Below are 17,309 nucleotides of genomic sequence, written 5' to 3' on the forward strand. Positions count from 1 at the left end.
CTATTTGCATGAATTGCCCTGTTTTAAAAGTAAACTAATCTTGGTTTAATAGTGAGTTCCTAATGAAGTTGAAGTGAAGGTAGAGCTCCAGTGTTAGTGATGAAATGTTATCCAAATGTATATTTAGGTACTATATCTCAATGGGATCCTTTCCGCTAAAGTTTTTAAAATGCTTGTTCTTAATCCTATAGGAAGCTAGTAGTATTTCATTTGTAGCCATAACACGGTTGCAGAATTCCAAAAGGACTATTTTGTTCCATTTATTATAGTAAAAAGAAATCCTTGCTGAATACAAAACATTGCTGTTTTGATTATGTGAACTGATTGTGTGTAATTTTGCCACTTCTTTTTATGTCATCATGTCCATTGAATCCCTTTTAAAGGAAAATCATTTTCTAGACTAAAATGTTATCATAAGAGCAGCTCTACTTTTGCTGACATGATTTTGATTAGGAAATTTAGATCTTAACGCTATATGAATACATTAGAAGAGGATTACTCTGATCGAGACTTCACAAGAGAGCTAAAATATACCACAAATAAATAATCAAGCATCTTGTATGAATTTAAAAATAAATCATGTATCATAAAAGTAAAAATGGTCAGTTTAGGCTCAGAAAGAACACAGATAGGATTGCTAATTTGCAGCAGAGTGAATTCAATAACATGGGTTCTTAATTAGATGGCAGAAACAGTAAGGTGACAGGACTGAGAACAGGTAAATCATCCAGGAATAGCAATGCACCGAGCGCAGAGCCAGCTGGTGTGGTGCTGCCTCAGTGTCAGAGATCTGTGCTGCATTCTGAAATGGGGACTGTTCAGACAGTCTGTTGCACAGCTGTTCTTACTCAGAAACAAACAGCCAGGTCTGTTAGTGGTATCACTCTGCAGGTACTATAATGACAGCAAAGTTTCTAGGAAGAGCTGGATGTCTCAGGCAGATGAAAAAATAAAATGAGCTTTATTAGAAACACCAAAAAAAAAAGAGGGATTTTAAAAATCTCTTCCTTTCTTTTCTTAATCTAGTGCATCATGTTATCAACTGATTTATTTCGTCAAAACTATATTCATATCATCAGATTTGGAGTTCTTAAGAATTTGGGCCAGGGAGAATCAGCAAAGTTGTTGGCGCTATTTTTTCATGTTGAATTTGATGACACATGAATTCCAAGATATTTTTAAGTGAAATCATATCAATATGTGTAAATACATTGCTAAAAATTATTTAAGAAGGAAAAGAAGAAAGACCTTTACAATACTTGTCTTTATTAATGCTTTTTAAATTTTTAAATTTATTTTAATTGACACATAATAATTGTACATATTTATGGAGTACAGTGTGATGTTTTGATATATACATGCTATGTGTAACAATCAGATTAGGGTAATTAACATATCTATCACAGACAATTATCGTTTATTTGTGGGGAGAATATCTACAATCCTCTCTCCTAGCTATTTTGAAACATGCAACATTACTATCAACTATTCAATCTACTGTGCAAGGGAACACTAGAACTTATTTCTCCTATCTAGCTGTAACTTAGTATCCATTGACCACTCACTCATCCCACTCTCCCCACTACCCCTCCCAGCTACTAGTAACCACTATTCTGTTTCCTACTTCTATGAAGTCAACTTTTTAGATACTACATGTAGGTGAGATCATGCACTATTTGTCTATATATGATTGACTTATTTCATTGAACGTAATGTCCTCCACGCTCATCCATGTAGATGCAAATGACAAGATTTCATCCTTTTTTGTGACTGAAAAGTATTAGTTTGGTGCAAAAGTAATTGCAGTTTTTGTCATTACTCTCAATGGCAAAAACCTCAATTACTTTTGCACCAAATGGCAAAAACTGCAATTACTTTTGCACCAAGCTAATATTTCATTGTGTAAATAAAACACATTTTATTTATGCACTCATCTGTTAATGCACAATTATTTATGGTCTTAAATAATATTTTATTTGTTGAGAACCTCCCCCAATAAAAATAAAAAATCGGAAAATTCACTAAAATGTGAGATAAAATGTTTAAATAGGTTCAAAAGATAGAAAATCAATACACGTGATATAATTAACCAGAAGAAAGGGAAGAAAATTACTTTGGGAAATGGTGCTCAGATCCAGTTGCCAAGAGCACACTACCTCATAAAGAAGTGAGAACCCCCCGGAAGCTGCTTTTGAGTCTTGAGGGGATTGGACAGTGGAAGTTGAGCACTGCTTCCAAGAACTCCTGAACTAAAAATGGGGTCTGGATGGTCCAACAGAGGTAGCCACAAATCCAAGACACTTGCTATGACCCTTCCCATTGATAGTTTTGGCTTTGGTTTGTCTGGTTTTGTTTTTTGTTTATTTTCTGTGTTTGTAGGGAGGAGGGAGCTGTTTACTTGTTTGTCTGCTTGTGTGTTTGTTGTATATTAAAAAAAGAAACACTTTAACTTGGCAAATTATTGGCATTTCAGTTTCAGCAATTTTGTTTTAGAAAAACTATCTTGATGAAACAGAAGAAAATCGCCACCTTTAACACATCTCAAAAATAATCCTTTACTGAGTATTTTCTGTCAATGATGGATAACTCAATAATTTTTATGTAAGAACCAGCCAACCTCCATTAGGAAGTAAGAACTGATTACTCTATCAATTTCTTGCCTTGTTGAATTGGCAGAGGCTTAAAAGAGGACGTGTCCTTGATGATATTTGCCTCCAAACAGTAAAGGGTAACAATTCATGAGAGAGATTCTAACCAAAGCCAATACAAACATGTAAAGTAGTTTAAGTCTACCTTCATGGTCCCATCAGTTTTATTTTTTAACCTTCTTATCCCTACTTATTATTAGTTTTCTATGTTGCAAATCTCCTAGATATTATCTATAACTATTTATTCAAAAAATGTAATAATTACCGGCTAGATATTGAAAATACACAAATGGAAAACGATTTTGCTCGCTTTCAAGGACCTAAAAAATCCAAATGGACAGACAATTATGTAAATAACTAAGTGATAATACAATAAGCATGACAATGGGAAAATGAACATATTCAATACAATAATGAAGATAGGCGTTATGGTAGAATGAACAATAAGCAATAGAATGGGAGAATGAATACTCTGTGAGTACAGAGGAGGGAAGAAGTCAAAGAAGTCAATGGAAGAGACACTATTTACTGTTGACCTTAGGTGATGGGTCATAATTTGCCACAAATGTAAAGGATGAACCACAGAGATGATTCCTTTGTCAGTACAGCAGTAAAAAAAAAAAAAAAAATTAAAAAAAAACTTAATTTGCATGCCTTTGTGGGAAAAGGACATATGCTCTCAATTCACATGATTCCTTTTTGTGCTTTACTAGACACCTACAAAATACTTAAATTTTCAACTCCCAGAATAGAATAAGCAAAATCATGGCACTGGTAGAATAGACAGTGCCTAGGAGATTGGCAAAACATGTTATTAATAATAATTAATAATAATTGCTAACACTTATGAGTCCTTAGCATGTACCACTTCTTCTAAGTACTTTACAAGTATTATTTAAACTAATCTTTATTACTAACCCATGAAAAATAGGATTATTGTCATTATTTTAGAAGAGGAAACTGAGAGAGAAGGACGTGGTGTCTCACCCCACGTCAAGTGGTAGAGTCAAGATCTGAAGCCAGTGATTCCAGAGCATAAGCTCCCAAACACAAGCACATACTGAAAATAAAATAAAATAAAGTAAAAAAGACAGAATGAGGTCACTCCAATAATTTTGAACTTTATTCTGTAGTATTCTGTAATAATGGGTAGCCATTGAAGGTTTTTAAGAAGAAACATGGCTGCTCCAACCTGTGATTAAGAAAGATAACACGGAGGATGGACAAGAGTGGAGTGGAGACTTTAGTCAGGGGGAATAATAAGGAAATAATGTGATAATCTAGACAGAGAGATGATGAAAGAGTAACCAAAGCAATGATGCATTGATGACATGGATGTGAGAAGCAGGGATGTGAGAAACTTTTATTTTTTATTATTATTATTATTATTATCATTATTATTATTAGAGATGGAGTCTCGCTCTTGTCATCCAGGCTGGAGTACAGTGGCGCAATCTCGGCTCACTGCAAAGTCCGCCTCCAGGGTTCAAGCTATTCTCCTGCCTCAGCCTCCCGAGTAGCTAGGATTACAGGCGTACACCACTACGCCTGGCTAATTTTGTAGTTTTAGTAGAGACGGGGTTTTTTCACCATGTTGGCCAGGCTGGTCTCAGACTCCTGACCTCAGATGATCCACCCGCCTCAGCCTCCCAAAGTGATGAGATTACAGGTGTAAGCCACTGTGCCTGGCCAAGAAACTTTCTAGAAATAGAATTCACAGGATTCCTTCCCAGGTACTCTTACTCCTGCCTCCCTCCCAGCCAACTAGGACTAGATACTTTTGTTTGCTGTGCCTCTCTCCCCTGAAACCTACAGGCTTATGTTGCTCCTCCTATGCCCCTCTAGGCTCAGACTTTTCCTAAATGGGCCTCTTTCAAAACGATAGTTAACAAAAGTAGTTTTAATATACATTAACCATTTGTTAAACGGAAGTGGTCAACTTCAGCCTCAGTTCCCTCTCTTGGTGGCAATGCCCATGTGAGAGATGAGTTTAAGGTAGAATAATTCTGAACTCTCATATAAACCAGAGTGGGAAATCTAAAGAATAGGTGAAATTTAATAGACTTCTCAAGGTGTACCATGTAAACTAACCATCACTTAGATAAACTTATCTGCAGAGTCATAGTCTGAACACATGTAATTTCAAAAATTAATTCTTAGGGGTAAGAAGAGGTCCTAGAATGATATATAAATTTGGCTTATTTAGCCTATTTTGTTTTTATTTTTGAAATATTATATATGTATGTATGAATGAATATGTTATTTTTATATAAGTTATAAAAGACAAGTATCATGAACATCTGTATTCGTTACTCCAGCCCCGTATTTTAAAAACAGAACGTTATTTATTCACTACTATTTAGTCATCCTTTTGTCTGGTTCCAAGCTAGGCAAACTAAACTGTCGTGTTCTCTACAACTAAGAAAACTTCATATCTGGAAACTCTGTAGATCTGCCAATGGTTTATTTGCAGAAAAGACCTAGGAACTTACTAGAAAAGAACTCATCATCTTTTAGAAGTCAGTGAATAACCCAAGAGAGAGCCAAGAGTTTTAGGCCAGTATTTGAGAGATATGTGCCAGATTGTCCAAGTTTTAGGACAAAAATCTAAAATGCCTGCTTGAATGAAAGATTTCAAAGACACTAACGACACAGGATGGCATTGGTGGAATAATCAATATTGGTACCTTAGCATCCACAAAAATGTAAAAACTGGCCAATGTAGCAGCACAGATGTCTTTGTGGATGTTCTGGTAAAAGTCAGGTTCACAGCCATCTGAAATGTTAAACAGTGGCTTTACAGCAACTCTAGGTAAATTCTGCAGCCTCCACAGAGGTCTCATCTAGTGCCGACATTCACCTTAAAAAAAGGTGAATCTCACATTCCCTAGGGAACTACTCATGTTTTTAAAGGCACAGATTGGGACTCAGAGGACTGACTGTAATATGTCTCCACATGATGAATCTTCCTCTCCAGGCAATTCAAAGGAAATCCCTGATTTAATTATTTTTTAATTTTTTTATCTTTAATATATTTCCCCTGTATAGCCCATGACACAGACATTAAGCCAAGATTTGTAGCAAATAAGTTGCAGTTCTATCTGGAACAACAGAGAATTTGTAAATAACTCCTTTTCCAAGGGCAGGTGCCTAGGTTTGGATATGTCATCCTAAATGGAAAATTCTTCTCCATGTTTTAGTACAAGAACATCTAGAAATCTTGTTTTCTCTGAATCACTGAGAAAAAGAAAGATGAATTCAACTTAGATTTTTGTAATGGTGTAGGTCTTCAGCATCACAGATATGAGATGGATCCCCACTACTTACTCTCATCCTTAAGAATGAATACTTTTGCACCAGGAAGCAATAGTTGTTTTTTTTCCACTGAAATCCTCCCTCTAACTATCTAAGGGCCTGTTTGTTCTCAGGGTTGGAGACTGAAAAGTGTGAAGTGATGAGGAGGCTTTCAAATTCCATTAGCAACATTTTTTCTGTCTGGAGATATCTTGAAACTCTGTCTCAGATACGAATACTGTTCAACCTAGAACCTCATTTACTCATGAAAAGAGATAACCAAGAATTGGCAGGCATTTGAGGAAAACCACCAGCAACAGAGAAACTAAACTTAATACAGAAAAGAGCTGAGCCCCACTGCAAATAAAACGGTGCTAATGGAGGGAACTGATAACTTTAAAATAATTAAAACAATGTCTCCAAGAGAAACATTGAAGGGGATAACACATCTGTGTTTTAAAATCAAGATAGACTCACTATTATACTATCATAAACAATTCTGAGACTTAGAGAAGTAAGATACCCAAATACATAAATACTTTTTTTTAAAAAGGGGAAAAAATAACTAAGCCTGCAAGGAATAGACTATGACAATTTAGGTAAATTCCTAAAGAGTATGAAAAACAACTTTCCAAACTCATCCTATGATATTTTGTGATCCTGATATCAAAACTAAGAGTAACACACACGAAACAACCTCTAGACCTATACTATTTATAAATGTTTTTAAACAAAATACCAGCACATATCTAAAAGCATTATACAAAATAATGGTACATCATTAAAAAGTAGCTTTTACTCCAAAAGTTAAATGATGCTTCAAACTTAAAAAAACTTATTAATGGGAAATTTATAAGTAGAAGGATAAAAGTCAAATGATCAGCCCAATATATACAGAAATTTATGTCATAAAATTCCACATGCAATTCCGATTTTTTAAAAATGAGTAAGTTAGAAATATAAGGAATCTTATTCTAAACAATGGGTTGTTTATAAAACAGATGTCAAAAAGATATATAATAGAAAAATTAGAGACAATTTCGTATCAGTCAGGATCCAGTCAGAAATGCTCATTATCACTGTTACAATGTAATAGTATTCTAGCCTGGCCAGACTAGAAGAATAAACAAAATGTATAGATATTGGAAAGTTATAGAAAAAAAATCAAATGAAAAGTGATAAGAGTGGTGAACTTCAGATGCACAAAGGTACGTTATCTGTAGACATTTTTAAAACAGGAGCAGGGCCAACTAAAACTCGGTCTTTTTTTATTATTCCCATGTGTCAGCAATTCTAAAACACTATCAATAATGAAATTCACAGAATTTGTTCTACAAAAAAGAAATGGGCAGTATTATAATTTCTGGAATTTCTCAAGAAATAGAATTTTTGTGAATCACAGACAATTTTATATTTAAGACTTTTCATATTTATGTATCTGTTGCTTCATGTGAAAACATTTTAATTAAAAGTAAGAAAAATGTTCTATCTACTGGGAGTAAAGATGGATTAATTAATCTGACTAGTAAAGATTAATTTTTCCAAAGTCCTTGAAAAATATACAGAAGTTAAGATTTGAAAATAAAAATTATGAAAAATATTACTGAAACAGACCATTATAAATATAAATTCCCCTTTTCAAAAGACACAATAGTGTAATTAAAAGTGCTAATCTATAACATTTTTCCTTTTACATACTGTAATACTTATATTATTATTATTATTATTATTATTATTATTATATATGTATATTTTTTGAGACAGAGTCTCGCTCTGTCGCCCAGGCTGGAGTGCAGTGGCACGATCTCGGCTCACTGCAACCTCTGCCTCCTGGGTTCAAGTGATTTTCCTGCCTCAGCCTCCCTAGTAGCTGGGACTACAAGCGTGTGCCACCATGCCCAGCTAATTTTTTGTATTTTTAGTAGAAACAGGATTTCACTGTGTTAGCCAGGATGGTCTTGATCTCCTGACCTCGTGATCCGCCTGCCTCGACCTCCCAAAGTGCTGGGATTACAGGCAGAAGCCACTGCACTTGGCCTATTTTTAATATTAATTTTTAAGTGGCATTATATACATATGAAATTTAAATAAAGAGAATTACTAATCTATCTGCATTTCTTTTCTGGGGATTATTATTACTTGCTTCCTTTCATGATTATTGCTGGAAACAATTTTGTCACATACAGGATGGAGTGCTCAAAATGATCCATTCTAGATGTCAAATCCATGAGGTATGCCATTGTGTCAACTTAGAATTCTAACTTTAGACTGTCAACAGAAAAATCTCTTGAAAATTCTGAGAGAGGTTGGCAATGTGGGACCATGTTGGCTTTCCTGTCCTCAGCAAACAATAAAACACTAAAATATCAAATTAAAAAATTAATACCAAATAAGTATTAAACTATAGAACTTTAATAAAATGACATAAAATTCAATAAGTATTGGATGGAAAAGTTCAATATTCTAAAGGTCTCCATGTGTTAAGATTCTCCAGAAAAAAATAGGAGAATTCAGAACCAATAGGATATATGTGTATAGAGAAATCCCCTTTTATATACTAGAGGAATTGGCTCATGATTATGAACGCTCAGAAGTCCCATAATATGCCATCTACAAGCTGGAGAACCCAGGAAGCTGGTGGCATAGCTCAGTTCATGTCTGAAGGCCTGTGAACCAGAGAAGCCAATACTGCAACTCTCAGTCCAAGAGTTACACTATTGGCCGAAAATCCTAGGGATTCCGAAGTCCAAAGGTGCAAGTTCTGGAATCTAAAGGTAGAAGAAACTGGAATTCTGACATCCAAAGTCAGAAGAAAAAGAGTGCCCTAGCTTCAGAAAAGAGAGAATGAGAGGGTTTGCCTTTCCTCTGTCTTTCTGTTCTATCTAGGCTCTCAACCAGTCGGATGCTGTTTGCCTACATTACGTGAGAGCAGATCTTTTCTACTCAATCCACTGATTCAGATGCCAGTCTCTTCCAGAAATTGCCTCACAAACATACCCAGAAATATTCCCTTATCAGCTATCAGGGTATCCCTTAACCCAGCCAATTGACACACCAAGTCAACCATCATATCCCAACTCCAAATAACGATAAAGTCAGTGCAAAGATTCAGGCCAAAAGTCACAGAATTTGAAAGTGGAAATGACCTTAAAGATCCAGTTGAATCTATTCAATTTATAGACAAGTCTAGCACTGTAAGGGCAGTACTATTTATGCCCACTCTGAGATAGAAGACAACCAGGTTATGCACACATATATTTACTGCAGCACTATTCACAATAGCAATGACTTGGAATCAACCCAAATGTCCATCAGTGACAGACTGGATTAAGAAAATGTGGCACATGTACACCATGGAATACTATGCAGCCATAAAAAGGATGAGTTCGTGTCCTTTGCAGGGACATGGATGCAGCTGGAAACTATCATTCTAAGCAAACTATCGTAAGAACAGAAAACCAAACACTGCATGTTCTCACTCATAGGTGGGAGTTGAACAGTGAGACACTTGGACACAGCAAGGGGATCATCACACACCAGGTCCTATTGTGGGGGTGGGAGAGATAGCATTAGGAGATATACCTAATGTAAATGATGAGTTAATGGGTGTAGCACACCAACATGGCATATGTATACATATGTAACAAACCTGCACGTTGTGCACATGTAAGAAGAAGAAGAAGAAGAAGAAGACAACCAGGTTAGAGCTTTGATTTCCACATCAGTGTGATGTAGAGGCTTTCATATTATAGAAACACCAAGATGTATCCTTCCTGGAGAATGAGGACACCTGGACCAATTTTTTGTTTTGTTTTGTCTTTGAGACAGTGTCTTGCTCTGTCGCCCAGGCTGGAGTGCAGTGGCACGATCTCTGCTCACTGTGACCTCTGTCTCCCGAGTTCAACTGATTCTCCTGCCTCAGCCTTCTGAGTAGCTAGGATTACAGGTGCCCACCACCGCACCTAGCTAATTTTTGTGTTTTTAGTACAGATCAGGTGTTGCTATGTTGGCCAGGCTGGTCTCGAACTCCTGACCTCAAGTGATCCCCTTGCCTCGGCCTCCCAAAGTGCTGGGATTACAGGTGTGAGCCACCACACTGGGCCCACCTGTACCAATTTTATGACATAATTTTGGCAGTTGCCCCGCCATTGTGATTCTTGATTTGAAACACTGATAAAATTACACAGGGAGTACAATCAGAGGCACATTCGTGAACACTCAATACTTTGTTTTTCAGACTCTCCAGAACCACTTGCAGGAAAATAACTCACTGATTAAGGCTTTTTATGAAACAATATTGCTTGAAACTTGTATTGATCCTGACCTAAGGATCTCTAATTATTAATAACTGTTCTCTGGCAACACATATATGCATATAATAACCTCACAAAATTTTTAGCAGAAGAAATCATTTTTGAAGAAATACATTCTGTGGGTTGAGTAATCTCTTGTTAAATAAATTAAAATCTTAAAATTTCCTGTCCTTGGTTGTGGCGGTCATGATTACCTTCTGACCACATTTACCAACATTTATTTATAGGGTAAAAATTCACTGAAGGTTATATAAAAATGAGTACTTTAATATCACAAGAAAATTGTAGGGAGACATATGATTAATTCACCGAGATTTTGTAGATTAATAAGAGCATTTTTGTAATGTATGCAGGAGATTTTGTATGCATGCATTTTGCCCTGGAACCTCTTGTTTTATCCAAACATCAGAGTTCCCATCTCAGTGTCTGAGGACTAGTGACACTTTCCCTTTCTCAAAGCCCACTTCTTGATGCTAAATTATTTCTGTAACTTATATTTCCTTTCTCTCATGGTGTCCATTGCAGCCCAGTGGCCAAATGTGGCAAGCCAGTAAACACCAGCTTCCCTATGAATGTCCAGAAAATTTGGGGTATAAAGGTTTTAAAATAAGAAAAGAATTTAAAATAAGGTAGGTTTAAGGAATAGTTACTTCCAATTTTAAAGCTTCTTTCCTCTATTTACTCTTACTTAATATTCTGGGTTACCACTGGAGACTTCTATTTCTAGCCAGCCAGATTTTATTCCTTTGGGCCCTGCTTTCTTAAGCTGCTGTCAATTTCATACTTGCTGATGGAGATGAAGCTCTTTGGGGGTATGATTTACGAAAACCTTCTCTGGTTTCATTTTGTTTCCCAAACTTATACTCGGGGCAGCTTTCTAAATTTTCTCTTTTCCATCTTTGAATGCCACAAAATTCTATTCTGCTTGCAAAACTTCTTTTCCTGTTTCTAAACTCATACCTATTTGATATTTACTATGTTTCCCCCTTTTTTTTTCTCATCAGGTCCTGGCTATGAGGATTCCATTCACCTCATTCTTATCTTTTGCTCTACAATGTACAGCTGATGTTTTATAATAAAAACATGGAGTCACGCTAACTCCCACATGCCCTACCATTCACTTTCCCCAAGCCAGTAACAAAGCAGGCGACTCAGCTAATATAATATTTAGACTAACAGTGAAGAAAAAGATCTTTCTCCCTTCTGTACTCTGAATAAATAAATTAGTCTGACCAAATGAAGAAATGTGGTGTAACATGATTTATTTGGGCCAGAGCTGACACTGGTAAGACAAAGCCTTCTTATCTGCTTACAGTAACTTAAGCAGAGGTCAACAGCCACATCCTCTGATTTGTAAGCCATTGCATGAACATTGTGGGGAAGAACTTGAACCCAGTTTTCAACAGGATTCCAAACATATACTAATATGTCTTATAGACTAACGGGGGTGAAAACAGAGGCCAGACAACAGACAGAAACGATGAGTGCTCTAAGAGAAAAAGTATCATGAGTAAGGCTCAACACTGGTGTTGCCAGGCAAATTCAGTACCACATCTACGGTATGGAGTTTCAGGTACAGAGCTTTGATGCAGTAAAACTGAAAGCTCAGTGTTATTCTGGACCTAGTCTCACTAACATGGGACCACTATAGCCTCACCAAAATCTGGACCTAGAAAGGAAGATGTTCCCCTGATGGATGGAAAGTGACTGAGACTTTACTACCAAAGATCAGATATGTAGGGGCAGCTGGAAGCTACCCTAAGTGGCCTCTGAGACACTTTGGAACACAGTAAATCAGGAGAGGTCCATCATTACCATGCCAAAGTGAGAGAGACGGGAGGCAAGCTAAGAAATAAGGCACAGCTGGAGAAGAGAGAGGCAATAATATGGTTTGGCCCTGTGTCCCTACCCACATCTCACCTTGAATTGTAATAATCCCCACGTTTTGGAGGAGGGATCCAGTGGGAGATAATGGAATCATAGGGGTGGGTCTTTCCTGTGGTATTCTCATGAAAGTGAGTAAGTCTCATGAGATCTGATGGTTTTACAAAGGGGAGTTCCCCTACACAAGCTCTCTTGCCTGCCACCATGTAAGATGTTCCTTTGCTCTTCCTTTGCCTTCCACCATGATTGCAAGGCCTCCCCAACCATGTGGAACTGTGAGTCCATTAAACTTCTGTCCTTTAGAAATCATCCAGTCTCAGATATTTCTTTCTTTCTTTTTTTAAATTAATACTTTAAGTTCTGGGATACATGTGCAGAACATGCAGGTTTGTTACATAGGTATACATGTGCCATGGTGGTTTGCTGCACCCATCAACTTATCATCTACATCAGGTATTTCTCCTAATGCTGTCCCTCCCCCTGACCCCCACCCCTTGACAGGCCCCAGTGTGTGATGTTCCCTTCCCTATGTCCATGTGTTCCCATTGTTCAATTCCCACTTATGAGTGAGAACATGCAGTGTTTGGTTTTCCATTCTTGTCTTAGTTTGCTGAGAATGATGGTTTCAAGCTTCATCCATGTCTCGGCAAAGGACATGAACTCATCCTTTTTTACGGCTGCATAGTATTCCATGGTGTATATGTGCCACATTTTCTTAGCAGCATGAGAATGAACTAATACAGATGCGAAGGCAGAAACTGGGGATGAAATGCTGAGTCTTCTCACCTCCTTTGGAAATGCCTACAGAGATCTCAAAAGAAAGAGGATGAGAAAGGATTGTTCTGTTTAGCAGTTGAACCATGGTGTCTGGGAACAAATAACCAAAGTGCTTTCACCTAGGACCCATTAGCTGTGGGATCTAGTGTAACAACAGACAGATAGAAACATCAAAGTAAAAACTGGGGACAATGTAAACCCAGGGGGAAAGACATAAAAATGTTCTCCCTGGCCAGGTGCAGTGGCTTACACCTGTAATCCCAGCACTCTGGGAGGCGGAGGCGGGTGGATCACGAGGTCAGGAGATCGAGACCATCCTGGCTAATACAGTGAAACACCGTTTCTACTAAAAACTACAAAAAATTAGCCAGGCATAGTGGCGGGTGCCTGTAGTCCCAGCTACTCGAGAGGCTGAGGCAGGAGAGTGGCGTGAACCCGGGAGGCAGAGCTCGCAATGAGCCAAGATCACGCCACTGCACTCTCCAGTCTGCTTGGGCTACAAAGGAAGACTATGTCTCAAAGAAAAAAAAAAAAAAGAGTTCTCGCTGAAAAATATATTTTTGTGAAGAAATAAACTATTTTTCAACAAATATGGGAATTCACAATAACTAAATGAAGTCTTTTATTAGCAGGATGAGAAGTTTAAGGTGGCGAATTAACAGGGGTTGAAGGTGGGAATGAAGCAAATCCAACAATTAGAAATCCCTTACCATTAAAAACTAATATTAAAAATTCAAATTACACCAGAGCTAAAGCTAATCATACTACGATATGCATTAATATATCCAAACTAATAGATTGACTGTGGAGAAGAGTCTGAAGTGTTACTTCTGGAGAAAGGAGTACTTCATTGAAGAAACTGGCAACACAGAGCTCCAGGAAAAGATATGGTAAGTTCCCAGTTAACAGAGAGTAGGAGACGACGTGGTGCTCTCAGAAAGATGAAGAAATTTAGGGAGAGCATCTAAGACAAAATTCAGGTTCCCATGGACCACTGCACCTGGATTCCTAGAGTAAACTGCTTGTATATTATGAAAGACCATTTTGATGCCGGAATTGACTTTCTGCTAAAGGTTGATAATGGCAAAGACTAGAGAAAGAATCACATTAGATATAGAAAGCATGTATACATAAATCAATAAATAATTTTGCGTAAGAAATCAATAAACAATTTTTCATTGTTTTTCTTGTGGAACCCTTTCCCCACAAAGACTAGCAACATTTTATCTTTTTCTTTTAGGTATTTATTAAAGAAACTCCAAGTGAATTTAAATAAATCATATATGGCTATTAGTGAAGGAATTAATTCCCTTTAAATAAACTATTTGTTCTTTTCAAAGGAAAACAAAAGACAGAGATATAGATGCAGAAATTCCTAACTCAAAAAAATTAAGCCAAGTTTTTTTGGTTCATTAGTGTTCCTCTTTTGTCAGCTTTCAGTATCTTTACACCTTCTGTAATGCTCAATTCTATTCATGTACACTCTATTGTTCTCCTTGTTTCAACTACTGGCAAAATCACAAAACAGAAGACAAAGGAAGTCATAATATTCTATCAGTTCAAATCGAAGGACCATGCATTTAGGAAAGATTCAAGTTTGCTTTTGCAAGATGATCCCGGAACACAAAAACATGATGAATACATCAAAAATATTTCTCACATACTGCCTGTCATAAAAAGACTGTTTGAATTAAACATCATTACTGCTCTGTTGTCAACATGTTAATATAGAGAGATATGCCACACACATGCCTGAGTTCTATCACAATCTATAAATTACTGGTATATTTGCTATTGCTATCTTTTTAATATTTTATATTTTCCAGAGCACACTAACTGAGACCTTGGAACCTATTTTTGTCAGAGTTTGTTTTTCCTTAAATTGTGAGAGATGAATTCTGAGTGATCTTTTGAACCCCTCAAACGTTTTAAAATTTATTGCTCATGCATGACAATATCTAGGACAAGGCTGTCGCTGCGATGGTATTTTGTCATTTAAATGTAAACAAAACTAAGGAGTCTTTGCTTTTATTTCACAGAGCTCATTGTGATTTTAAAAAAAAAGACCATCTTCATTTCATATAACTATGTAATGATTTTTCAATAATTTGGAGTTAGCCTACCTGGTTTGTGGATTATAAAAATTTTAGAAACACAAAGGATGTCAAAGTTATCTTATTGAAAATCTTGCTTTTTTTCTGTGAGGAATCAGTGGTCACAAAGTTTAAACAGCTTGCCCAGGGTCACACAACCAAAAAAATGGGCAAGAGGAACCTAGAATCCACATTTCTGCTGCATCGTTCAGTCCCTCCTAATGTGTTTGACTTCTCATGTTATGGCCAGCTATGCTTACTGGAAATTCTACTGTAAAAAGAACTTTAGAAGAGCAAGAAATTCAACTTACATCAAACTTTACTCTAGTTCCAGAAAAAGATAATAATTGTCTTGGGGAATAATCTATAATTCTGTTTGTTGGTTTTCATTAAGCTCCTGTTAGAGTTTTTATACTTTAGAACTTCACTACCTCTTTTTTTTTTTTTTTTTTTTTTTTTTTTTGAGATGGAGTCTCACTCTGTCATCCAGGCTAGAGTGCGGTGGCGCGCTCTCAGCTCACTGCAACCTCCACCTTCCAGGCTCAAGCGATTATCCTGCCTCAGCCTCTCGAGTAGCTGGGACCACAGGCACATGCCACCACAACTGGCTAATTTTTTGTGTTTTTCATAGAGATGGGGTTTCACCGTGTTAGCCAGGATGGTCTTGGTCTCCTGACTTCGTGATCCACCCGCCTCAGCCTCCCAAAGTGCTGGGACTACAGGTGAGAACTTCACTAACTTCTCAATGAACATGAATCGAATAATTCAGACCATAGGCTTTCTAAATGTGTCAGAATAAATGTGAAAATTAAAGGATCTAGGCATAAGGTGTGTAACCGGTTATGCTGTTGACAATTACATGGTCAGATCATCATGTTCCAGCTTACAAATCAAGTGTTTCAGTGTGCCATAACAGGAAAAAAATGTGATTCTATGATTTGCCATCCATCTGGAAGTTTTATCTGATAAAAAAAATTAATTTCTGAGAGAATAATTAATATCCATGTTTTTCCACAAAACTTGCTGTGCTAGCCAAGGTCTTCTCCATATAGAAATACCTGAAATATCATGACTGAGATACAAACACAATAAAAAATAATAATTTGATTGTTATGGGTAGCCAAATGTAAGTGTTTCAATCGAAACAAATTTAGGCATGTAAGGTAAATTATTTGGATAACCATTTTACCAAGTGATAGAAATAAAAATTAATGGCCAAAGAATAAATATTTCTGTTAAAAATGAAAATAAATACTGAAATTTTAAAAATCCTGAATTTAAAGACAAATGGACTTCCTAATCCTAGGTATGAAGAGTGGAAAGGATGTGTTATTATGAACTCTCTAGATATTAGATATGAAGAAATGAAAATCTATTCAGTACGTATTGAGCAATTACTATGTTCAAGATACTCTTCAAGGCAGTGGGCAGGTTTTTACCAGACAAGGAAACAGACATAATCCCGGTTATCGGCCGGGCGCGGTGGCTCAAGCCTGTAATCCCAGCACTTTGGGAGGCTGAAACGGGCGGATCACGAGGTCAGGAGTTTGAGATCATCCTGGCTAACACGGTGAAACCCCGTCTCTACTAAAAAGTACAAAAAGCTAGCCGGGCGAGGTGGCGGGCGCCTGTAGTCCCAGCTACTCGGGAGGCTGAGGCAGGAGAATGGCGTAAACCCGGGAGGCAGAGCTTACAGTGAGCTGAGATCCGGCCACTGCACTCCAGCCTGGGCGACAGAGCAAGACTCCGTCTCAAAAAAAGAAAAAAAAAAAAAATCCCGGTTTTCGGGTAGGTTAACACTCTGTTGGTGGAAGACAGTATACACAAATGAAGAAATGTCTTGTATGATGTTCCTATTCTGTTGTTTTTGTTATTGTTGTTGTTGTTGTTGTTGTTGTTGTTATTCTCCAAGTTTCAAGTTTCCACTTCTAAACCAAAGAGTTTGAGGCAAGTAAACAGTAAAAAAGGAAAAAAAATCAACCTTTCTTTTTATATTTTCCGTCTTTTTCTGCCAACAAGTTTTCCAGTAATCATCTATAAAAATTTAGATTCCATCTCTCTAAATACGAATGTCTCTTTAGGGATATATTTTTCATTTGAACAGATCTATTGTACAGTTAAGTAAACTAACATACATTGATAATCCATGAACATGGCAGATCATGTTCCAGGTACTTTTGTAGGTAATAGGAATATACACCTCAAAAACTATTGTGGAGTAAAGACAAATAATCAAATAAAATCATCTTTACTTCCTGAAAGCACCAACATACCTGTCCTGGGAAAACAATAATAATAAT

At 36.8% G+C, this 17,309-nt stretch overlaps 1 long non-coding RNA gene across 1 annotated transcript in view; it reads left to right on the top strand.

The window, feature by feature from the left end:
- LOC105511669 overlaps nucleotides 1-11,500 on the top strand; it is a 43,364-nt gene extending 31,864 nt beyond the window's left edge. Inside the window, exon 4 of the long non-coding RNA XR_001001749.1 lies at nucleotides 11,260-11,500. This is a non-coding gene — a long non-coding RNA (uncharacterized LOC105511669). The remainder of the gene's footprint in view (nucleotides 1-11,259) is intronic.
- The last annotated feature ends 5,809 nt before the right edge of the window (nucleotides 11,501-17,309 follow it).

This window comes from Colobus angolensis, unplaced genomic scaffold (assembly GCF_000951035.1).
Source record: "Colobus angolensis palliatus isolate OR3802 unplaced genomic scaffold, Cang.pa_1.0 Scaffold202, whole genome shotgun sequence".
Taxonomy (NCBI): domain Eukaryota; kingdom Metazoa; phylum Chordata; class Mammalia; order Primates; family Cercopithecidae; genus Colobus; species Colobus angolensis.